The sequence below is a fragment of the Arachis hypogaea genome, chromosome 3 (genome assembly GCF_003086295.3).
Source record: "Arachis hypogaea cultivar Tifrunner chromosome 3, arahy.Tifrunner.gnm2.J5K5, whole genome shotgun sequence".
NCBI classification, from domain to species: Eukaryota; Viridiplantae; Streptophyta; class Magnoliopsida; order Fabales; family Fabaceae; genus Arachis; species Arachis hypogaea.
Genome location: NC_092038.1, coordinates 110,733,858 through 110,759,596, shown reverse-complemented (window position 1 = coordinate 110,759,596; position 25,739 = coordinate 110,733,858). Strand labels below are relative to the sequence as shown.

General features: G+C 32.0%; 1 long non-coding RNA gene across 2 annotated transcripts; it reads right to left on the bottom strand.

The window, feature by feature from the left end:
- Window positions 1-3,994: 3,994 nt before the first annotated feature.
- LOC112790899 (uncharacterized) lies at window positions 3,995-4,988 on the bottom strand. Of its 2 annotated transcripts, none has more exons than XR_011880092.1 (2): window positions 4,483-4,988; window positions 3,995-4,414 (listed from the first exon to the last, which is right to left on the bottom strand). It is a non-coding gene; the product is annotated as an uncharacterized lncRNA (long non-coding RNA). The 2 variants fall into 2 exon arrangements; XR_003196965.3 differs by having other exon boundaries at window positions 3,995-4,380.
- Window positions 4,989-25,739: the final 20,751 nt, after the last annotated feature.

Here is a 25,739-nt window from a genome sequence, read left to right as displayed (position 1 = left end):
CTTAAAGAACTAATGCATTGCATTACTATACTTAAAGGTCGCACTTGACATTAAAATAATTCTCGAGTTTACTCAGAAGAATACAAGACCTTGGGAAAAGGATAAGCGATGAGGACAATATCCACAAGAACTTGAAAAGATTATTGGGATCACAAGTAATCAAGGATGTACAAGGAATAAAGAGTGCCACAAAGAAAAATCACTTTGGCAACCTCAAGAATGACCCACGAATCAGAGAAGACCGATAGGAACAACAAAGGAAAAGCAATGTGGTAGTTTGAAACAAAATCAAGTTGAGTCAAATAAGTATGATATCATAGAAGAATATTAACTAAAGTCAGTGATGATGCGCACAAGGTTTAAAAATTTATGATTAAGAACTTCTTCTAATACATTTGAATATAAAAAATGAAAGTGTTAAGGAGGATTACTTCATGCTCTAAAAGAAAAGGTACGCAACCCGCATTTTGCAAAAGGATGACAGAAACATATATCAAAACTACAATATAGTTAAAAGAAAATTAAATTACATTTTGTCCAAACAATTTCCAAGTAAAAGACAGAATAGGTGAAGTTTGAAAAATGAAAGTCAATTATGTTAAGGCCAAAAATAATTTCTCACAATTCTTGAAAGACATTTAGGTACTATATCAAATAAAGTTGTGCAATGGAATCGCAGCCAAGTTAGAGGAAAATCAAATTTTGTTGGAAAAAAAGAAAGTCTGGGATAAAGTTTTAAACTACATAAACTTTCAAAGTTCATGTTCAAACTCCATTTAGAAAAGAAATTCTGAGGTAAAATTTGTATATAGGTCAGTAAAGGAAATAAGTGGTGCGTTGTAAACAGACAGATTTCTATTAAATAAGGAAGCTTTTCAAAACTTTATTTAAATTAGTGCATACCAACTTCAAAACAACTTTGTCAAATTTAAAGAATGGCTATGGATGGAATTAAGCGAGAAAAATTGATTAAAATTTCTTAAGAAGAGAATCCAAAACTTGTTTTAAAAGTTCACATCAAAACCCCAAGAATATAGTTGAAACTGCCACCTTATAAGAAAATTCAAGAATATTAAGATGTACTTAAAAAGAAATCAGGCCATATAAGAAAGGACCTTAAATCAAGGGAGTTCAAACGAGATGCACTAGGCATGAAACATCAAACAAGCTTTCAATTGATCCAAAAGAATACAAAACTCGTAAGGAAAGACAACTCAATCAATAGTGAATTCTCAAAAAAGAACCTTTGACTAATGAAAGACGAATAAGAGGACAAACGATGCACTAGATTAAAACAAATTCAAGCTGACTTGGATGAGTATGAGATTCACAAAAGAAGGCAGATAAACCAAGGATTTTAAGCAAACATATGTAATTAGAATCAAACGAGAATGCATATGTACAGAGGAATAGGGTTGAAACAATCAAACTACTTTTCAAAAGAAAATAGCAATTAAGGACTCCAAAGTAAACTATGAGAGAACAAATCACATGACATCAACAGAAAATCGACACCTAACCGAGTAACTTCGAGAAATAGTTTCTAACGTTCCCAAAACCCGTGATTTGTGTTATCTATGACTCGCATATCATCTATGATAACCCATTAGTGCTTCCAGATCCATAATTCACTAGTTTTAAGCCAGCCAAACTTAATACCAGAAATTATGCAATGTAAGACTAATGGCATTAATCAATAGACCGTCATGTGTAAAAAGCTCTAATTCCCGTTATCCGAACTAGACCTATTACATGACAAACGCTCAGAGTATGCAATTGAAGCATAGTCGATCCATTCCTCAGGCTCTATAAGAAGGACCGCTCTGATACCATAATGTAACACCCTAGCTATCAGAATGCTATGCTTTCGGCTGCGGCACTCTGATAGATCGGGTATTACGACGACTCTTAAAATTATTTAATACTAAAATAGGAGCCTATTTAAAACTTAAAGCGTATAACCCGCAAAGAAATACTTTTTAGTTAGAGACATACATATACAAACCAAATACACTACTTATAAAGAATATATATATATATATATATATATATATATATATATATATATATATATATATATATATATATATATAGTAATAACTTTCAAGCCCTATCCCTCTTACAAGATTTATAAAGATAAAAACGAGGGAATAATAAATAATAACTAAAGCAATACAAAACATCGTAAAAATAACAACTAGGTAAACTCTTCATGACTTATGCGTCCATATCCTAAAAAGGAAAAAATCTGTAAAGGGTGAGAACATCATTCTCGAAAGGGTTCTCAGTAGAGGGTTTTAAGAATTGTTATAAGAAGATATTTTTATTGAAAAATATGTTCAAGCTCAGAAGTTATCGTTGTCTTATGAATCTATTGAAACGTCGACATATAATTAAATCCAAAATTTCTATTTCAATTTCGTAAAAGTTCCATTCTTTATTAATAGACATAATATTCAATATAAATACCAAGGGATCAATCTCACCAATCACGGCCTCTAGCCCAATATACAATTAAATCTCGGCCTCCGCCCCACCAAAACTCATCACCAATACTTAAAACATAAATCCGTCACGAGCACAAACAAATACAAGGCAAACACACTTAATGAACAGTTGCAGCAAATATCACAGTTACCAGTTAAGCAGAACTTATCAGATAGGCAAACCAAAACAATTTAAGCACACCCAAACAATGGCAAACAAATGTAGTATGATGCATGCCTACCCTACTGGCCGTGAGCTCACGTGTCGGTTACTTTGCCAGAATCCGACACATCTGGTAGCTAACCCGGATATCGTCCTCTTGAAAACCGGTGGGCGGTACACCACCACGAATCCCACCATAGCGAGCAGTACACCACCATGAACCTTGCAAGATCTACAATTAGAAAACAACACACTCATGTGGGCGGTAAACCACTACGAACCCCACAAAACATTCACTTTTAAAAACATGTGGGCGGTACACCACCACGAACCCTACATACATCTCGACACTGGGCAAGCGGTAAACCACCACGAACCTTGCCAGGTCAAAGCTCAAAACAATTTCATTTTTATTTGAAAACCAACACCACTCCTTATAATCTTTTCCAAAACCCCCCAAAACCACCATACTTAAAACAAGTTCTTCTTTCGTATGAAACCCAATTCTTACTTAACCAACATTTTTTTCCAAACCAACTTCAAGACCATTTCAGATTAAAACCTCTTTCAAAATACTAAAAGAATCATCTATTAATTAAACTTCACGGCAGGGTCTCGAGACTTTAGGGAGGATGACAACCAATCTCGTTCTTTAAAATTATTAAACTCATTGAATCATAATTCCTTAAAATGTAGTTCTTTAATCAAACTCAAAACATAAAGCTTTTCTTAATAAATCAAAACTCAAAATATAATTCTTTCTTAATAAATCACATTCAAAACATAAAGCTTTTCTTAGTAATTTAAACCCAAACATAAATCTTTTCTTAATAAATCAAAACAAAGGCATAATCCTTTTTATTAATAATTCGAACTCAAAACATAAATCTTTTCTCAATAAAGCTCAAAACATAATTCTTTTATTAATAAATCAAACTTAAAGCATAGCTCTTTATGTAATAAATCGAAATCAAATAATATGATTCTTAAATCAAATTTTCTTTTTAAGTAGTGCTTCAAACAAAGTTTCAGAGTTCCATAAAGTTTCGGCAGTACATCCCCTAAAATTTTGACTTTGCCACCCTTTCTGGTCCCAACCAAACCAAACCAAATGCCTGTCAATCATTCAAATCACTTTCAAATTCTCAGAATCTTTTTCGATAAATAAAAAAAACTCATTCTCAATATATCAAATAATTTCAAATGCCAATTCATTTTCAATATCAAATTAAACCCCAAACCAAGAAAAATCATTTGACATAGTATTTAATCAAACTAACTTTCTAACTCAATAATCAGAAACAGCCGCAGCCCAATCATCATCATAATAACCGTAACCCAAGTATAAAACCCGACTAAACATCTTCAATTAATTCAATAAAGCATTCAAACTCGCATTTACATTCATTCCAGGCAACTCAATTCAATTCATAAGACTTACGAAATCATAAAGACATATTTTTCATATTAATATCAACTTAAAATAATTCTCAATGGCAAATTTAGTATAAGAAATCACCCTTCCCTCGATATGTCGAACTCACAACTCAAACGCGTTAAAGAATTTCTTTTGTCTCAACTCGAATCCAACGGCAGCTTCAAAATCACAGCCCCGCACATTCTCGCAACAGCATAAACAACTTGGAATAAAAGAACAACACAGTAGCCACTTTGTACTTATCCAGTAGAAGCTTCGACAATGGCCAGAAGCTCTGGTGGTTCAGCAACAACCTCAATTTTGACATGCAAACCCATACAATTAATCCTACAACATTCATGCATCAAAATCCTTAACCACAGATAACTAAGAGCTTTAGAGCGTGAGCAACTTACCATGAAAAAGGAGAATGATGGAAGTAGAGTAGCAACCCCGATGGAGACAGCTTCACGGACGGCGACGCGATTTGGCGACGGGTCCGGCTGGGCAGACCGGCGGCGACGGGTCAGGCCCGCGTCTCCTCACCCGCTGCTGAGCTTCCTGTGCAATTCAGTCTCCTCTCTTTTCTCTTGACAGAACAACAGTGACAACGGCGACGGCGTGGGTACAACAACATGCTTCACGATGACGGTGACAGCAGCGGCATGAGCTTCGCAAGATGACGACAGACGTGAGGGCAGTGGTGGCTTCGTAGTGAACTCGCGCAGTCTCCCTCACTCCTCGCGATTCTGCTTCGACGGCAAGTCTAAGGTGGACCAGCGGCGACGACGAGCTAGGTGGTGGCGCGGTCAGCTGCCCCCCTCTTTCTCTGCGGCCCCGAGCCCTTTTCCCCTTTCTCCTTTCTCCTTTCCTTTCTTCTTTTCTTTCTTTCTTTTCTTTCTTTGTTTCTTCCTTCCGTGAGTGTGGTGAGGGGGAATGGGTGGTAACTTGGGTTAGGGTTGGTTAGGTTAGGTTAGGACTAGTGGGTTAGTTTAGGTATTTTATTTAAAAATAGGGTAGTAATGTAATTTTTATAAAATAAATAAAAAGTAGAATAATAATTACTTCACCTAGATTATTGATAAAGTATCCATCTTTTTTTTTGTGACTATAAAGTATCCATCTTTAAAAATACTTTTTAATTACCAATCTTTAAATTGTTTTTCAGTTAAATACCAAATTGATAAAAAAATTGGAGACAAATAAATTAATTATCCTTTATTTATAAAATAAGGTTAAGAATATTAAAATTAAGACATATAAAATACTCATTATTTTAAATTATAAAAAATTCTAAATTATAAATAGAAATTTGTTCGATTTATATATAAAATCTCAAAAATATAATCTTAAGTAATCATAATAAATCATAAATAGTTTATTAATAACATTTAAAAATTCGAAATTTTACACCAAACCAATTAAATCGAATCCATATTGGGCACGAGGTCCAACCCAACACCTATTTAAATGAGGAACACGACCACTTCTTCCCCTCATTCATCACATGTCACGCTGAAATTGGGAACGGGGGGAGAAGAAATCTCAAACCATTGGCTCCAACTTCTATTCCTTATAACTTTTGATCTGTAGCTCCGATTGACGAGCCGTCAGCGGCCACGCGTTCGTCTTAAACTCTCTACAAAGTCCAATAATCAATTCAGTAAGGAGATTATATTTTCAATTTCAATTTTTCTATCCCAATCTCGAAAATTCAATGTTAAATTATGTTAAATTTATATGATTTTGGTATTTTTGGGTCGAATTAGCTCGTGGATAGTGTTGGACTTTGCCCAATTGACTTGTGAGTAACGGTAATAAAACCCTAACCCTTGTCAATTTATTGAATTTGTAAACCCTAAAGTAATTCTAGTGTTGTTGTATGAAAATTTAGATTGAATTATGTACTTGGAAACAATTTGGTGTTATTGGAGGTTAGTTGGCAAAGTTGGGAGCTTGAGCTTGAACTTTGGGGCTGTGGATATTTGTTGATGGTGAATACTTGAGGTGTTCCGTGCGTTATGAGGAATCGGCCATGGTATGGTTTCGGTTTCTTGTAATTAAAATATAATGTAACGTGAAAACTTAGGCTAGATGACTTGGGATAAGATGAATTATACGTTGGTGCATATTAGATGGTTTTGGTTAATTTGTGATGTGTGTTGAATTATATGGAGTATTGAATGAAGTTTATTGATGTTGTAATAACGAAATTGATTGATGTTGTGATGATATTAATGACGTATGAATTAGTATTATTGGTAAGTTAAGGAATAAGGTTGTAATGAGTGAAATTGTTAGTGTTGGTATTAATAATTTTGTGGAAGGAATGTCTTAATATGAGAATGAAGAATTGAGGTGTAATTGGTGTGATTTAGGTTGTGTACGGTTGAAGTAGTTTGTTAGAAAAGTGTAACTTTTGTGAAAATAGAGGTTGAGCATGTTTTGTGTAAAGTTAATTTTTGATAGAATTTCGGCAAGCCATAACTTGGCTTCCGAACCCTCAATGTTCCTCAAACTTGTTTTATATAAAAATTGGATCCGTGAAGTTTACACCATTCGAAGAACGGGTGAAAAATATTTTTCAAACAAAAAAGTTATGCTCGTCAGAAATTTGATGTGCGAAAGGCAATTCTGCAACACTTAACAGCTTTTGGCATTTTTTGGAGGCTTGCGTATGCAGAGGTACACGCGACGCGGCCGTTTGGTTTGGCTAGACGTGCTCACGTACACGGGAGTATGTCGCGTATGCGAGTTGAAAAAATTTACACTTTTGCGTACACGGGACATTGTTTGCGTACGCGGGATCCTATTTTTTAGCAACATTATATTTTGAAATTTTAAACATGATTTTAAACCTCTAAACATCTAATTTTACTTTTTAAGACCCCAAAACTTAGTTCTAGACATAGTGAGGGTGTTAAATTTTGAAAGAGAGTTAATTTAATATAGAAGAAAGGTTTAGAGTAATGAATTGTGATTGAAGAAATAAAGAAAGGATAGGTTGTAAGTGAATGTGATATGTGACCCTCGAGTAGTATGCAGTAATATTGTTCACTTGCTCCGGGTATGAGATGAGGAAGGAGAATTATGAAAACTAAGTTTAATTATGGAATTTTGAATGATTGTGAAAGAATTGATATGATAATGAATTTTTGAATGAGAGACCTGGGTAATAGTAAGGATTGTGGTTCATCCCAGTTGCTACAGGCTAGTGATTGTGATGCCTGCGTAGTAGCAGCAGTAGTGGATTATTCCACTTGTTCCAGGCTGAGCTTTTAAACACCCGCCTGGGTAGTAGCTGCAGTGGTGCACTGGAAAGTGGTGCAGTGCGGTGTTAGACAAACTAACCGGTATAGTGCATCGGGTCGTACCAAGTAATACCTTACGTGAGTAAGTGTCGATCCCACGAGGATTGATGGATCAAGCAAAAATGATTGAGTGATTGGCTTAGTTAGACAAGCAGAAAAGAGTGTTTTGGTATTCAAAGAGTATTAAATAGTAAATTAAGAATTTCAGAAAGCAAGGAGCAATGAGTTGGGAAAAATATAGAAAAAATAGTTAAGGCTTCAGAGTTATCTATTTTTCGGATTGATTCTTCTTATTAACTATTTTAATCATGCAAGATTTAATTTATGGCAAACTATATGCATGTGACTAGACCCTAATTCCTTATACCTTTCTAGTCTCCTCTAAAATTCATTAACTGCCAATTTCTTGGTCAATTAATTCCAATTAGAAGGTGAAGTTCAAATTCTAATTTATATGCCACAAAAATTCTAATTACCAAAAAATAAGGGGATTATATGTCACGTATCCCGTTAAATCCAAATAATTAAAATTTAGGAGAAATTATTTTCAAATTGTTGTTCAAGTAAAAAGCTTTTCCAAGTTTTACAAGAACTTAAATAGAAAGAGGGTCATACTTCCGTTCCACCCAAATTCATAAAATAAAGAGCGAAAACAATTCTTAAATTATAAATCCATGCATAAATTAAAATAGAAAAAGTAATAAAATCAATCCATACAAATAGACAGAGCTCTTAACCTTAACAGTGGAGGTTTAGTTGCTCATGGAATGTGGAGTGTAAATTTGTATATAATTTCCTAATGAAATCCCCCTAATGACATTGTCCTATAAAAGAGAAGTCTCTCCTTTTAATAACTAATCCTAATTAATTTAAAATCTAATATCTAAAATTAAGATAATATCTTTTCCTAAAGATAAGATTTAAAATCAAATTTGAATTTAAATCAGAATTAACTAACTACTCGGCGTCTTTGTAACGTGGGGACTACTTGGCTTCACTGGATCCGCGCCTAACTTGGGTGCTAAAAAGGGGCCTAGAAATCACTCCCAGCGTTTTTTGCGTGTTTTGCACATGGCGCATGTCACACGTACGCGTCAGTCACGCATATGCGTAGATGATCTTTTTCGCAAGTCACGCGGACGCGTCGGTCACGCGCATGCGTCGCTGTGAAATTCTTCAAATCACGCGTACGCGTTAGTCACGCGCACGCGTCGCCATGGGAAACTCCAAATCACGCGCACGCGTCAGTCACGCGTACGCGTCGCTCCTCGCTGATATCTCCTTTAATTCTTGAGCTATAGAAACTCTATCAAATCCAGTCGAATGCTACCTAAAATAAACAAAATTGCAAAAGACTCAAAGTAGCATCCATATTTGGCTAAAAGATAATTAATTATTTATTAAACTCAACAAATTAGATGCAAATTCACTAGAAAAAGATAGGAACGATGCTCACGCATCAGGGAGCGGCGGGCCCCTTCTCCGTCCCTCACTCACGTTTAAAAAATGCCTGACATTTTTTTCTACCTTTGTCACAAGTTTCTATTTAATTATATTTTTAGGAAACCCAAATACCCACGAGTATCTATGGATTATGAACATTTTTGAAAAAATTTAAAAAAAAAAAGAGAAGAAAGTATAATAAAATAATCATAAAATAATTAATTCAATATAATTCAATACAATTCATTACATATCATTATGAAAAATAACATTTTAAAAGAAAAAATATTAAAAACATCTTCTAACTAATAACATAACATGATTTTTTTTGCAACGAAACTAAACAATATAGTGACGAACTTGAGAAGTAGAGAAAGTGAGTTAGAGAGGGAGAGATACAAGATTGAGGCTAAGGATAGTCTAAAAGAAAAGAAGAAGAATTCGAATTGGAGATAGGAATTAGGGTTATTAATTCAAGATGATTTATGTATATATAAATTAAGATAAATTAGTAATTTTATATTCGTGTGAATTTAACTTGGTCCATGGATGAATATCCATGTCTCTGTTCATTTTACGTGGTTGGGTCTCCACTCGTGAAATTTCACAGATCTCCATATAGTCCCAAATCGCAAATCGCAAGTAACCCATTTTGGTTGGTTTTTTTATTATCTTTATTGCTAGCATCTGTTGGTTCGTGATGTGAAGCTATTTCAACCACCTAGTAAATTTTTAGATAAACAAAATTCAAGTTATATTATTCTCGTAAGTCACATATAACTTTGTTATAATAATATTAATAGAAGATAAATAGTTAAACACTAAATGAGTCACTTTTTTCATATATCACATATTATAACTTGTGAAATCATAATATTTTTGAGAAGTGATGTATAAACAACTTAAATGTTGACAAGTTTTGACAATTTAAAAAATATTAAAAAAGTATAAGTTAATCCATAAGATTTTTTTTAGAAATGTGTCCATAGTTTTTGTTTAAAATTTTGGAAGTACATATACGTTATTTATCTTATATCTATTTTATTTTAGGGTAAAGTATTAAATTGGTCACCTATATTTAGATCTAATCCTGTTTTGGTTTCTAAGGTTTAAAATACCTTATTAAATCCAAAAAAGTTTCATTTAATTTTAATATAATCCTGTCTTGAAGTCAATGTTAAATAATTAATAAAACTCAGTTTTCAAATATCAAAAACTTATATAACCAAACTCTTCAGTTGTCGACGGGAGTTTCCTGCGGTAGAGGTAACGATGACCTTGTCTTTGTTGCCACCGACAAATTTTTCTGTGAAAAGCGAGTCCTCGAAGATATTCTCCATGTACTTGAAATAAGGTCAGTGGCTCGCGATGATGCATCCGCTGTTGATCTTATACCTCTCAAGTTTATACGTCTTTTTCAGGGAAGGACATTAAAATTTGGTGGAATAGTGATGTTAATGATTTAACATTGACTTCACGGTAGCTAAATGAAATTTTTTTGGATTCAAATAGGACACTTTATATTTTAGGAACCAAAATAGGATTAGACCTAAATATAAGGGACCAATTTAGTACTTCATCCTTTATTTTATTTTATATAGACTTATTTTTTTTTTATAAAGATGATGTTAATGACTATATAGAGACTTTTAATGTTATAGAAAAGCTAAAAATGAAATTAGTTGATATCTTTTTGGTAAATCATTCAGTTTCAATTTGAATTAAAATTAAATTATATATTTAATTATATTTATTTGTTTATCCTACTGCTTGTAGTCAATAAAAAATATACTATAAAAAAGTTTAATATAATTAATGAATATAAAATATGAAAGACAAAAATTAAGATAAGTTATTGTTAAAAAAATTCAAGAAAAATATTATAAAGAATCTATTAATCAAGTTCTAAAAAAAATATTATAGAAAATTTGAAACTTTAATAATAAAATAGTAATAACCTTAAAAACTATTAATCAAAATAAAAAAATAATATAAAATAGAATCATGAAAAAAAATTGACAAAACAAAGATAAACAAAACAAAAAAATACAAAAATTATAACTGAAGTACAAAAAATAGAAAGAAAGGATATATAAAACATATTCTGGTTTTATATGTATAAAAAATAAGAGAATAAATGAAATTAAATTTATTTTTTATTTATTATTTATTAAATAATTTAATATTTATTTTTATCAAATTAGATAATTAATATAATTAATTAATTATAATTAATATTATTCATTTTTAGTGGTATAACTAAAATATATTGAAACATTAAGAGTAAAATTAAAACATAATAGCATTTATTATCTTATAAAAAATTTTTAAATAAAAATTACATTTATAAACTTTTAAAAATACATCACTTTAAAACAATAATATTTTTATTAAAAATAAAAATAATGTTAAATATCACATATATTTATTAGTAAATTATATATAAAATAATTTTTAAAATATATTACTTGTATTATATGAAAATAACTTAAATACTTTTGAATATAATTATGATAATTAATTAAGTATTATATATTTTTATTAATTTACCTCTAATAATACATTTAATAATGTGATAGTTTTTCGTATTTATAAAATTTTTAATTATAGTAAAAATTGTAAAATATGGGCAAAAAAAACTAAAGTGATATAAAATTTTATTAAAAAAATATATATTTTTTTTAATACAACTATCCATTTTTTTCAACTTATAAATTTTGATTAATAGAAACTAATGACAGTTCAATCTAAGAAAAAAAGCAATCAATAAAGAAATAAAATTTAGGTAAATATGTATTAGAATAATTAAAATTAAATTTAGGCATATCCAATCATGATCATTAATCGTAATCATATATATTTATTTCAAAATTCATATCTTAAAGTGTAAAGATCTATCCAATCATATGATCATTAACAGTAATTCATTGTACTACAATATTTAAATGATAAAATAAAAATGAATAAAAATAAATAGAAAGATAGACTTATAATTATAGTATTAATTAAGTAGTATTATTTGTGCCTAATAGGATTTTTTAGTGCTCTGCTAGGATTTTTATCTTTAATAGAATTTGTTTTTTGCCGTCAATCCTGCTCTCCAGCGTTATGGTAACCATTCACAATTTTTTAACTTAAATTTCAAACAACCTCTTGACGAGCTGATCCTCATGGCAGATGACAACAGAAGGCATAGGAAAAAGTCCAAAACAAAGTAAAATTAATAAAAGTGCAATCTACCTAAAAAAGGAAGACATTACCTCTGGAGTACATGCCTGCAACAATAGTTTACTCGGCAAGTTGTTTGCTGATAAGCTCTTTTTCAAAGGTACTGTAAATAGTACTCTCACAGCAATATGGCGCCACCCTGACAAATTCAGAATTGTAGAAAAAGGAGGTAATCATTTTCGGTTCTTCTTTGATAAGGAGTTAGATGTAAAAAGAATAAAAAGGAGATCTCCTTGGTTCTTTAAAGATTTTATCCTCCATGTTCAAAGATGGATAGAAGAGGAGAATGGAGAAGAGACTCGAATTTCTGACTTTTCAGTTTGGGCCCAATTTTGGGGACTGCTAGAAAGCTACAAAACTATTGAAGTTGGTAGGAGGATTGGGGAAAACATTGGTGAAGTGATGGATGTGAGTTTCTTTGATATGAAGAAAAAGAAATCTAGAATTATGAAGGCAACGGTGATGATTTTGGGAGATAAATTGGTGAAAGATAGCTTCAATATCATTGGCCCAAATAACAAAACTATTGAAATTGGAGTGCGGTATGAGAGAATAGGTACTGTATGCATTTATTGTGCACACGTTGGACATGAAATTAAAATGTGTAATTTTTTTGTAGAAGACTCGTTGCAGAAGATTACAAAACAAAATGTTATAGGTGAATGGGTGAAGGTAGACGAGGTTGGGCTTAGAGTGATGCTAAAAGAGAGAAGCTAAAAAAAATAAATAGGAGCTCTGAACACTACTCAACTCCAAGAAAAAAACCACTCCCAACTTAATTTTTAGACAGTTTTTCAAAATTGAACATAGGAGGACAGAAATCTGAAAAGATAGATAGCTCAGTTCCAAATATGGAGAATGAAAAGCCAGAGCACAATATAAATGCAGAGGTAACAAACCTTACTAGTACAAATTCTAGTTTGAAAACACAAAAATAGAGGCTACTATTGAAGATGTCATGCGGTTGAAAAATCAAGATGTAGAAGTCAAGATAAGAGGGCCAGAAAAATTGCCTTTAATTAAAAAACTAGCCATACATCATTTGAAAAAAAATCAGCCAGAATTAGGGTAAAAAAAGAGAGACTTTGAAGAATATATGGGAGAAGATGCAAAGAAATTCTGTCCTAGTAGGGAAGAGACTATTGGAATGATGGTGGAGGGTGCCAGCCTTCAATTGGCACCCAAAGAGATATGAAGGTCCTAGGTTGGAATTGTCAGGGTTTGGAGAGACCCCTAACAATCCAAAACTTGAAAGGGATTTGCCGATCCCACTCCCCCAAAATTGCATTCATTTGTGAAACTAAAAACCAATTTCGACAGGTTGAGAAGAAGTTTGGAGGTTGTGGCTTTAATGAATGGAGTTTGGTGAATTCGAATGGTATTGCTGGAGGTTTGGCACTAGCTTGGAGGGAAGGAACGGAAATGAAAGTGAAAGAGGTCTACTTCATTGTAGCAAAAGTTATTGATTTAGCAATTAATAAGATATGGGTGTTGGTTGGTGTGCACTTAAGTAGCCTAGAACAAACTAGGCTATTACAGTTCAATGAGCTTTCTTCTATAATCAACCAGATGCAAGAGGAGGTAGTGGTGATAGGTGATTTTAACGCAATTGTAAACCAACAAGAAAAAGAGGGAGGTAGCAACAAATTTCCTTCCTCTATTGCTGCATTTACTTACTTTATTGATGGAAATGCACTCGTTGATTTGGGTATGGTTGGGAGACCATTTACATGGACAAATAAAAGAAGGGGTTAAGAGCTTATCAAAGAATGCTTTGACAGGGGACTGACGAAAGAAGAGTGGCTAAATTTGTATCTTTCTGCAACAATTCATAGACTCCCTGAGAACGGCTTTGACCATGTCTCTCTCCTTTTAGACACTAATCCAATTATGGAGAAGTCTAAAAGGAGGTTTAAATGTCAAGAGAGATGGTGTAGTAAAGTGGATGTTAGAGACATTATTACAAGGGTTTGGAGGACAGAAGTAGAGGGCTCGGCTCTGTTTATTTTGGCACAAAAACTAAAAATTTGTAGGCATAAACTAGTGCAGTGGCAACAGCAATGCAATTTAAACTCAAGAAAAAAAATTAAAGATCTTTTGAGAGAAATTGAAGTGCTACGGGAAGCAGGAGTTAATGGCAGGGAAGTGATTAATGAGCTAGAGAGGAAAGTCAAGTTGACTTACGATAAAGAAGAAAGTTATTGGAGAAAAAAATCTCGTATTAAGTGGCTACAAGCAGGTGACAGAAATACTAAGTTCTTTCATCGAAGTATCCAATCTAGAAACCGGAATAATAAAATCTGGAGACTAGAGAAGACCGATGGTGGAATAGCTACGACTCATGATGGGATTGCTTCAGTGGCTGAAGAGTATTTCAAGAAGATCTTCTCTGCTTCAGAAACTACTGATCCGAATCCGATGTTTAAAGATTTTGTGCCTAAAGTGATGAACTCTATGAATAAAAGCTTACTAATGTCGGTGTCGAGGGAGGGAATCAAGAGGAGAAGACAGATTTACAACCAAATTTTTTTCAATTCTACTGGAATATTGTGGGAGAAGATGTCACTTAGGCAGTTAGGAGTTTTCTTATTAGTGGAAGAATTCTCAAAAATTTCAATCATACCCATATTTGCTTGATTCCAAAAGTCCCAAATGCCAGTAATATGACTCAGGTGAGACCTATCAGCCTTTCTTCCATTGTTTACAAGATTATTTCTAAGGTCTTGGTTCATAGGCTACAAGGTACTATGAACAAATTAATCAGCCCTAATCAGAGTGCTTTTTTAAGGGAAAGGCTAATTTCTGATAATATCCTTGTAGCCCATGAATGCATGCATTACTTAAAAAACAAGAATAAAGGCTTGGAGACTGAGATGGCTATTAAATTGGATATGAGAAAGGCATATGATACAGTTAAATGGCATTTCTTATGGTTTATGGTGGATAAGTTGGGCTTTCATTCTAGATGGATTGACTGGGTGCGCGAGGTGGTGACTATAGTTTCTTACTCTGTTGTTGTGGAAGGTCAACCCTTTGGCTTTTTTAAGCCAATAAAGGCATCCGACAAGATGACCCTCTATCTCCATATCTATTCTTATTTTGTGCAGAAGAATTATCCCTTTTGCTACACAAGAAAGAGCAAAACAGTCTCATTCAAGGTATTTAGATCAATCAAAAAAGTCCTACTGTTAATTATCTTTTATTTACTGACGACTCTATATTTTTTGCAAGGCTAACCCTCAATCTTGTGATCATATTTTGGAACTTCTAGAGACTTATGAAGAGTTTAGCGGTCAAAAAGTTAATTTAGATAAATCAACTATCTTTTTTAGTAATAATACTCCTGCTGATATCCGAATCTCTCTTGCTAACCAACTGCATATTAGACACATAGAAACTCAAAACAAGTATCTTGAGCTACCATCTGTTGTCCGACACTCTAAAAAAGCTACTTTTGGGCTAATTAAAGAGAAAGTTAGGAAGAAAGTGCAAGAGTGAAAAAGTTGCCTTTTGTCATCGGCTGTAAGACATGTACTTATCATGGCAGTTGGAGAAGCAGTGCCTATTTATTCTTTATGTTACTTCAAGCTCCCAGATACTCTTATTAAAGATATTCACAGTATTTTAGCTCAATTTTGGTGGGGTCAGAAAGGTTCAGAACGAAAAATGACTTGGGTTAGCTGGGATACTGGTACACGAAATCGTGAGTTCACACTTTTCTCACAACTCTGTGTAGCTGACAAGCAAGTGCACTGGGTCGTCCAAGTAATACTTTACGTGAGTAAGAGTCGATCCCACAGAGATTGTTGGCTTGAAGCAAGCTATGGTCATCTTGTAAATCTTAGTCAGGCAGATTCAAATGGTTATGAGGTTTTGATAATTAAAAGAGAAACAAAACATAAAATAGGATAGATATACTTATGCAATTCATTGGTGGAAATTTCAGATAAGCGTATGGAGATGCTTTGTTCCCTCTGAGCCTCTGCTTTTTTATTGTCCTCATCCAATCATGCATACTCCCTTCCATGGCAAGCTATATGTTGGTGGATCACCGTTGTCAATGGCTACCATCCATCCTCTCAGTGAAAACATGTCCGCTACGGTTTCCCGTATGGCTAATCAGCTGTCAGTTTTCGATCGTGTCGGAGTAAGATCAATTGATCCTTTTGCACACTGTCACTGTGCCCAACAGTCATGAGTTTGAAGTTCGTCACATTCATCCCATCCCAGATCCTACTCGGAATACCACAGACAAGGTTTAGACTTTCCGGATCTCAAGAATGCTGCCAATTGATTCTAACTTATACCACGAAGAATCTGATCTCACAGAATGGAAGGCTCTATTGCCAGGAGAGGCAACCATGCGTCGTGAACCAGGAGGCCAAGAGATACACACTCAAGCTCTTGCAGATAGAACGGAGGTGGTTGTCAGGCACGCGTTCATAAGGGAGGATGATGATGAGGGTCACGGATCATCACATCCATAAAGTTGAAGTACAAGTGAATATCTTAGAATAAGAATAAGCGTGAATTGAAGAAAAAAACAATAGTACTTTGCATTAATTCATGAGGAACAACAGAGCTCCACACCTTAATCTATGAGGTATAGAAACTCCACTGTTGAAAATACATAAGTGATGAAAGTCCAGGCATGGCCGAATGGCCAGCCCCCAAAACGTGATCAAGAGATCAAGTGATCCAAAGGTAGTCTCAAAAATGATCTAAAGATATGAATACAATAGTAAAAAGTGCTATTTATACTAAACTAGTAAACTAGGTTTATAGAAAATGAGTAACTAAGTGTAGATAGTGCAGAAATCTACTTTCGGAGCTCACTTGGTGTGTGTTTGGGCTGAGCATTGAAGCTTTCACGTGCATAGGTTCTTCCTAAAGTTTAAACGCCAGTTTTGGTGCCAGTTTGGGCGTTTAACTCCAGCTCTGGTGCCAGTTCTGGCGTTTTACGCTAGAAAAGGGTCTCTAGTGGGCGTTTGGACTCCAATTTGAGCCATCAAATCTCGAGTAAAGTATGAACTATAATACATTGCTAGAAAGCCCAAGATGTCTACTTTCCAATGAAATTAAGAGCGCTTCAATTGGACTTTTCTAACTCCAAAAAATCCACTTCGAGTGCAGGGAGGTCAGAATCCAACAGCATCTTCAGTCCTTTCTTAGCCTCTGAATCAGATTTTTGCTCAGGTCTCTCAATTTCAGCCAGAAAATACCTGAAATCACAGAAAAACACACAAACTAATAGTAAAGTCCAAAAATATGATTTTTGCATAAAAACTAATAAAAATACACTAAAAAGTAACTAAAACATATTAAAAACTATGTAAAAACAATGCCAAAAAGCGTATAAATTATCCGCTCATCAGATACTATGATGAGAGCTAAGAAAGAAGGTGGTTTCGGGTTTAAAGATTTATGAGCTCAGAACCTAGCTCTATTGGCAAAACAATGTTGGAGAATAGTCAAACAACCTCAATCTTTACTATCCAGAAGCTCAGAGGAAAATATTTTAGATACAGTAATGTAATGCAAGCTGAGATCGGAATATTAACTTGTTGGAAGTGGCAGAGTGTTCATGAAGGTCAAAAAGTGATAGAAAAGGGTATTCACTGAAAAGTTGGAATCGGTGATAACATCAAAATTTTTGGAAATCCTTGGGTTTCTCTTCCATATCCATACTATGTTCTCCCTTCTAAAGCTAATTCTGTACTAACTCAGCCTCTATTTCGGGTCTATGATTTGATGCTACCTGGCAAAATATGGAACCAAACTTTAATTGAACATAATTTTTCAGAAGCGATGAGACGAAGAATTTTTGCAACTAATATTAGTGATGGAGAAGATGAAATCATTTGGTCTTTTAATAAGAATGAAAAATATCATGTGTCTTCAGGATACCAAATAGCTTACCTTTTCCACCATTTACCCATAGACCCCTGCCCTGAAATAATGAGAAACAAGGAATTATGGCGTGACCTATGAAAGATGGGTCTTCCCCTAATAATTCAATTTTTCTTATGGAGATCCCTTCATGACTCAATCCCGGTAATGCAAGCCCTCCACCATCGTATAACCTTTATCCATCGTATGTGCCAGTACTGCAACAGAGAAGAAGAGTCCATAAATCATTGCTTTTTTCGATGTCCAATTTAAAAAAAATATAAAAAAAATATAATTTATAGGAGATCCTTGATGCTGGAGAAAAGGATCACTTTTATCAAGTTTGGAATTACTTTAAATTGTTTTTTTAGCTAAGGGCTAATGGTGTTCAACTCCTCCATCTTGCAGCTATTGTGTGCTGGTGTGTCTAAAAGACTCGTAATCACCATATATTTGAGAAAGACTCTCCATCATCAAATTCCATCGCTGCATCTGTATTAAAGCTTCTTCAAAAACTTGCTGCAATCCCACATTAAAGTGCTATTTCCTTTTCTAAATTAAGTCTTTCCTATTCTTTTGAGTTTATTTGGAAGAATCCCAATTCTATTTATACTAGCTCAATAGTTAAATTTTTTGTAATTCTCTTCCTAATGAATACAATTCTTTGTCTTTAAGGGAAAAAAAAGAAAGAAAGATAGACTTATAATTTATTTTGACATATAATATAGACATACTCTAAATCAAAGAAGGAAGTCCCTAGAGGTTGTCACATTCTAAACATAATTCAAGGCCAATTAAATTTTAACTGTGATACTTTGAGTTCAAAAGTATTAAGGATAATATTTTAATATCCATACTTTATGAAGTTATACTATATCAAAAACTTGAAATAAGCAACTATAAAAAAATTGAAATAAACCAAAACTAAATGTTATTAGTGCACCTAAGGTTTAATATTTATCAAGTACAATCAATAAATCACAATTAACATAAATTTCTTTTACTTGATCATATTCCTATATTATTATCGAATATTTTTCCTTTGAAAAAAAATCAATTTCATACTAAATTAATTGACGCAAGTACAGGATCACTTATAACTTTTCATTTATATTATTTAATTTATAGTGATATTGTTTGTATTAATAAAAATAAAACAAAAAATTGGTTTACTCCCTTTTAATAAACTATAATTTATATTTTAATTTTTTGCTTCAAATATTTCTTATTTTATTGTTAATCAATTTTCATTAGAAAAAAAAATATGTTTTACATTTCTATACGTATATATTAATGCATTGATAGAAAATAGTAAAATATTTTTTTATAAATTAATGATGATCATAACACTAAATTAAAATGTAATATTATAAAAATAAAAAAAATTTATGCATTCAATTATATGGTCATATTTTTTAAGGTAGAAACGAAAAAAAAAATATTAAAATTCTAAAATAGCATGTTCATTTCACTCAAAAATACTTACAGTATACTTGAAATTATAAACTTTTATAGAAATCAAAGATTGAAGTTAGACATTAATTATAATATGTACATTTATATGATTATGTTTATATAACTACACTAATTGAAAAAATTACATGACACATATTTCATTTTGCAAAATTAGTTATATTGGTCTTCTTACGATTTTATTATTTATTTACTTTTTTACCTATCTTATTTATTATTTATTTTACCAATTATATATTACCACCAAATAAATTAAATTGAAAAGTATAATTGATTTTTTTTAATTAATAACATCGTTAAAATGAAGAAAAGCGTAATAATAAATATTAAGAGAACAAAATAAATGAGAAGAAAGAAATGTACATAAAAAATATTTAGAAAAAATAAAGAAATATAAATATAGAGATGTCATTATGTGATAAATATACTATGAAAAATTATAAATACAATTGAAATAGAAATGCATGTGTAATTTATTGTATGGTAGAGAAAAAAATTATAAAATTAGAGAAACAACAGTATCTATATTAAATTATATATAGCCATTAGAAATTTAAAATTGTATCTACAACACTGGTTTAGATGAGAGCATAACATTAAGTGATAATGATATAAGTAAGAAAAAAAAGTAATATTACATTAAAAACGACTAAAACATAATCAATATTAATTTTATTTGAAAATAATTGTAAAGAATGTAAGACACAAATACTTTTCTACATAAAATTTAAAATAGTCAAATAAAAAACAGTTGTAATATACAAAGAATTAGTGGTTCATACATAACAGGGTGGTGCGATTTAGACCGGGATTAAAGAAAGAATTAATCCGACCTGATGAAGTATATAATTGATTGTAGTTTGAATTGTATCGGGTTGGTTTTATTTTTAAATCTGATCCAAATTATTGCGGTTTAAATTAGTTTGGTTTATTCAGTTTTAACAAATAAAATTTTAAGATTTTATTATGAAAAATCAAATTAACTTTAAATTATTAAAATAAAGAAATAAATAAATCTTATTTTATATTTACAAAATTCTTACTACATATATAACAATAATAATAACATACGGATCATAAAACCATGTAACAAATCAAATATATTTTATGTAAAATTTAAATCTAATAATAAAACAATAATAATATTATATTATATTTTGCGATTTAGATTAGAATGGTTCAATTTTAAAAAGTAAATTCGAAATTCGATTCAATTTATACAATTTGTTAAAAATAAAATTCAATCTAATTTAAATTAGTGCAGTTTTGATCGATTTATAATTTAGATTAGATTAAAAGTATTTAATTTAAATTTAAACACCTCTAATATATAATAGTATTTATAAATGATTAGAGAATACTAATTAAGAGGGAAGAAGAATCCATTTAGTCAATTCAAATTCTAGTTTAAAATAAGAAAGGATCATCAATATAATGAATGAAAAAAATTTTCAGTATATGTATAAATAATTAAAATAAATTATTAGAACATATTTTTACTTGATTATAATTTCAATTTGTAATAATAAAATGTTGTAATTTTAAATGTATATAATTAATAGTATAAATACTAAATACAACTCACGCAATATATGAAATGTACAAACAAACACATATAACAAACAAAATAAAAATTATCACTACACATATTCATAAAATCTCTAATTTTATGAAAGAAATAAAAAATAAAAGCATGTCAATCAAAATCTTAATAAAATAATATTTACCCTTATATATAACAGATATATATTTTATTTTATTTTATTTTATAATACAACTGAATTTCTATCTCTATATTAGAATTTTTATATTTTTAATTTAATGTGACATATCCAAGACAAAGGAATATTTTGATCATTTGAAAATAATTTGCATAGATTATAAAAAAAACTCATAAATAATAAGTGAAAAATGGTTGTATGTAACATATAGCTTTAAATAATATAATGGTTAGAAATATCATGATTAACATTAATTTAAGAGAAAAAAAATAGATCGTTGATTTTTTTAACCGTAGATATTTAAATTCTCAAAAATTTAAAAATACATGTAAGTTCTTGACCTTTTTAAAATTTGGACACATCGATTTTTCATGTTCATTTTGGTCTGTTAGATTCAACGAAAAAATTAAACGTGACTTCTGTTATATTGATCTGGTTGATACGGATGCACACGTGAGAAGGTTTTTAAAATTGGACAAATTAGACTCAAGAATCAATATGTCTAAATTTTGAAGATGTCAGAAATTTAAATATATTTTTAAATTCCAAAGACTTAAATATCCATAAACCAAAAAATCAGAAATCGATTTATCATTTTCTCTTAATTTAATAAAATTGATAAAATTGAACTCACATCTTTTTTTGTAATTTAAAAATAGATTTTATTATGATTTTATTGTTTTTAATTTTAATATAGGCTTAATTTTGTATTTCTAGTTAGTATGTTTATGAACCAAGAAACAATTAAATATTATGTTTGATTGGACAAATTGATTTGTTGTGCATTGGGTTAGGTAGGATCTAGCGTAGCACTTTATAGTGCAGGTAGAATTAAAGATTGAGAATTCTGAATCTATAGATAGAGTAAGATCGAATTTTAGAGAAAATTAGTGTATGTTTGTGTTCTGCACGGAATTATATCTAAATTATATAGTTTTTTATTAAAAAATTAAACAAAAAACATATAGAATAATTATTATTATAAATATTTTTTAATTTGAAAATATTAAAAATAATTAGTGTTTGTTTTAATCTATTTTGGTTGGTTGATTAATGGTTATCTCACTCGTCCGCTTAAGCAAGTATTTGAAATTCGAATTCTACCTTGTGTGTATAAAAAAATTATTGGTTAACGACAGACTCATAATAAATGGAGCACCAATACATGGTGGATTAGTCTTCGTCCTGCTGAATTAGTAAATCCGTAGAAAAAATAAAGTATTTGTCTTTATAGTAGAATAATTTCTCAGTGATAGCAATATTTTTTTCTTTGTTGAAATTTATTTGGGACAATGTTATTTGTTGGTATCGTATTTATTTTTGAAGTCAAAACAATATTATCGACGTTGTTACTTGTTGAAACTTCATATTTTATGACATAATTTTTAAATTTATAAATTTATAGACTTATGTCGTTACAAAAGCTATTAGATTGTTTAATATTTCTTGTAATATTATCGGAACACCATCGTTAAGTATTAAGAGAAATCAATAACAACTTTTGTTATTTAATATTGTAACACCCTACTACACAGTATTTTACGCTTAAATCATAGAACAGAGGTAGTGTGATGTTACAGACTTCTAATCAGATAATATATACATATAATAGTGAAAGGAGATAATAAACTAGGAGTCTTGAAAAATAGGTAAACAAAAATTGTAAAATAAAAAGCGTAACGCTCAGGGAATAGAATTACTTGCGTGCTAAGAAACCTAAAAGTTAAGGATAATAATAAGCGAAAGAGTAAAAAAAGCCAAGAATACAGCATAGCTAGCTCCTGACTCAGCCTGCGAAGCTAAGGCTGGCCAGAGAATACACATATACATACATATACAGGTATCCCAAAATACTCAAAATACAAAATAAGATCCTAGCTCTCCCTCAACCTCTATAAGGAACAAAATAAACAAGTTTCTTGGAGAGCAAGCTAAGTACATAGATACATATATATATACAAACAGGAACCCCAAAATAACCTAGGGACTACTCCGCTTCAAGATCCAGACATCTAGCGAGCTAAGTACATAGTATGGGATGAGAACCGGAGGTTCTCAGCATGGTAAAGGTGCCACACATATAATAAATAAGGTCCTGGGAATGCTAGAGGCAATCCCAGAACTCCGTCATACAATTATAAAACTTAGTTTCTAACAAGAAGTCATAAATAGGGGTAGGTAATCTAAGCATTCCTAAACTTATTCACTTTTAAACCTAATCTAAACACTAGATTACTTCACCCTTCCTCCGTTCCTCCGTCATCCATAATTCAGCAGAGACAAGCAATCAAACAAGTTCAGGCACAAGTAAGAAACAGATAGTGCAAGTAGCAAGTACAACAGGTAGCAGGATATATGTATTCAGTTAGGCAATTCCAAGTAATGCATAGCAATCAAAATAAACAAATGCACATGATGTATGCCTGTCCTATGGCTGATGAGGCTCATTTGTCAATTATCCAGCCAACCCAACAAGTCCGAAAACCTTAAACTGTCTAACGTGGCGGAAAAACCACCGATCAAAAGTTTATAGAGAAAATAGCGTTGCAAGTATAGCTCTTAACCAATGAAGATTCCGCGTATCAATTTAAAAGAGTTGTCACAAAATTTAGAAATAAAATACTGGGAGTATGAATTCTAGGTCGTCTCCCAACGAGTTTGCAGAGATAATGATAATTTATTAATCAGGGATTTCAAGAGAGTTGAGTTGAATAATGAGCAATTAAATAATTATAAAATAAAAACTAAGAATGATTTTTAATATTCTGAATAAAAGGCCTTGACGGGGGGAATGATCAATTGGAAGTTCTATCCTTGTTGGGATCTCTTAGGTATAGTATCAAAAAGGTTGTTGTTTTCACTTAGTCAACATTTACTAAATAAAGGAAAGTCAAGTGATTGAGCTAACTCTTATTCATAAATCCTAGTCCTCTCCCTTGGGAAGGTCTAGCGTTAGTAAATACAGAATTAGCCAACTACTTCCAATTTAATCTTTACTTAAGCTTCCCAACTCAAGTGTCTCCTCTTAATCAACCCCCATGTCAAGTAGGGAATCTACTCCATGGTCATGAATATAATACTCAGAAAAATATGAGAAGAAGACATAATAAATTAAATAAAATAGAGGCTGAAAATTAATTAAAAATAAAAGTAATCCTCTGTATCAATAATCCATGAAAATAATCCAACTACCACTTTAAACAAGAATTAATAATATGGAATAAATAAAAGAGCAAGTAAGGAAACAAATTAGAATAGTATCTTCAACGGAGGTGATGACTCTTCAATATCCAAAGCAAAAAGCATAGAACTCATAAACTATGAATGTAAAGTAAACCTAGAGGAAGAGTAGTTCCTCTCTAGATTCAGATCTAAAATCCTAAAACTATCCTAATGAGAATGTGTTGATGTGTGTTGAGTCTCTGCATGTTTCCTAGCTCTATTATGTGTTTCTGGACCAAAAACTGGGTCAAAATGCGGCCCAAAATCGCCTCCAGCGTTTTCTATTATTTCTGCAGATCATGCATGTTACGCGTACGCGTCGGTCACGCGTGCGCGTCATTCAGCAATTTTTCTTGTCACGCGTCCGCGTCGTTCACGCGTGCGTGTCATTCGTGCAGACTCCAATCCGTGCGTATGCGTCAGGCACGCGCACGCGTCGATGAGATTTTCTCCATTCCGCACGCTCGCGTGAGCCACGCGCGCGCGTCGATGCTCACTGGTCATCTCCTTAGTTTCTTGTGTTACTTCCATTTTTGCAAGCGTCCTCTCCGTTCTCTAAGTCATTCCTGCCCTGTAAAGTCTGAAACACTTAACACACGGATCACGGCATCGAATGGTATAAAGGAGAATTGAATTACACAAATTAAAGATCTCTAGAAAGTAAGTTTTCAACCATAGATCAAACTTAGGAAGGAATTGTAAAATCATGCCGTTCATATGAATAAGTGGGTAGAGACTTGATAAAACCACTCAATTAAATACAAGATAAACCATAAAATAGTGGTTTATCATTGTCCCCTGTCGCACATCTCCATGAGTCTATGCATAGATTTCACATTCATTCATCATTTAACCACACAATGGGGATATCCATACCCGGGAATTTATACGTGCCCAGTCACCCTTACGACGTAGGGTCAACAGAGTATTGAGATTCAACCTGAAACACATGGTGGCAAGCCACAGTTTTGTTACCCATGAAAACTCGTATCTCAAATATCATTATTCATAAGCCATTTAGTATTCATAATCATTGTATAGTCATTTATCAAAGCCATGGCATCATAACTTCATTCAATAACCACTTCCCTTTCACATAACTCATCATATTTACCTCTTTCTTCATTCTCAAGTTACCTCAGATTCCTAACTTCTGCTATTTACTAAACTTACCAATAGAATCTAGGGTTAACAAGGCGAAAATAGGGGTTTGGGGATTCAAATTCATATTTAGAACAAAAAAGAACATGTGCTAGAAAACAGGGTGTGTGCGTGCGCACAGCTCAGAAAGACATCAGGACATGTCGCACGAATGCGTGCGTGCGCACCCATCACTTGGTGTGCATGTGCCTCACCTGTGCTAGTGCCACCAACAGAAAGCCTATC